The following is a 1,121-nucleotide window of genomic DNA, read 5'->3' as shown; positions in this document are numbered from 1 at the left end:
CTTAGCATACCTCTATACCTCTCCCAGGCATTGTAAAGGGATTCATTATCCTCTTGTTTAAAGCCTTGGATGTCCAGCCTTAGCTGTGTCATCCTCTTTGGAGGGTAAAAGTGATTCAGGAATTTGTCTGATAACTGTTTCCATGTCTTTATGCTTGCTGTAGGTTGGTTATTCAACCACCTCTTAGCTTGATCTTTTACAGCAAATGGAAACAGTAATAGTCTGTAGACATCCTGATCCACCTCTTTATCACGTACTGTGTCAGCAATTTGTAAGAATTGTGCCAGAACTCAGTAGGCTCTTCCTGAGAAAGACCAGAATACTGGCACTTTTGCTGCACTATGATAATGAGTTGAGGGTTTAGCTCAAAGCTGCTTGCTTTGATGGGAGGGGTACAGATGCTACTCCCATATACAACTGTAATGGGGTTAGCATATGACCCCAGAGTTCTTCTGGACTGATCAATCCCACTTAGGTCCATAATGGATAAAGGGAAATGATATGGATTGCAAATAGATAAAAATATATTTTTTTTTGAATTAACCAAAAAATAAAATAAAAACAAAAGGAAAATAAAATAAAAATTTGAAAATTAAAAGAAAATAAGATCAAAGCAAATTGAAAACTAAATCAATTAGTTAATTAAAAAGATTTTGAGATTAGCAATTAGAACGATATGATTGAAAAATTTTTATGAAAAAGATTTGATTTTTGAAATGAGGAAAGAGAAAAACAACAAAATGACACCAAACTTAAAATTTTTAGAAAATCAAACACAAATTTTCAAAAATTTTAAAGGAAAAACACAAAGAGGACACTAAACTTAGAATTTTTACGGATCAAAAAGGGACTAAAGACATGCAAATTCGAAAATTAGAAGAAAAACAAAGGCATGCAATTGACACCAAACTTAAAATATGAAACTAGACTCAGCTAAAAGACTCTAAACCGACTAAAACAAAACAGTCCTAATCTAAGCAACAAGATAAGCCGTCAGTTGTCCAAACTCGAACAATCCCCGGCAACGGCGCCAAAAACTTGGTGCACGAAATTGCAATCACACTTTGCAATCCCGCACAACTAACCAGCAAGTGCACTAGGTCGTCCAAGTAATACCTTAC

Source organism: Arachis duranensis, chromosome 9 (assembly GCF_000817695.3).
Source record: "Arachis duranensis cultivar V14167 chromosome 9, aradu.V14167.gnm2.J7QH, whole genome shotgun sequence".
In the NCBI taxonomy this organism is placed as follows: domain Eukaryota; kingdom Viridiplantae; phylum Streptophyta; class Magnoliopsida; order Fabales; family Fabaceae; genus Arachis; species Arachis duranensis.
The sequence above is the reverse complement of the archived record's forward strand: the minus strand, read 5'-3'. Positions refer to the sequence as shown.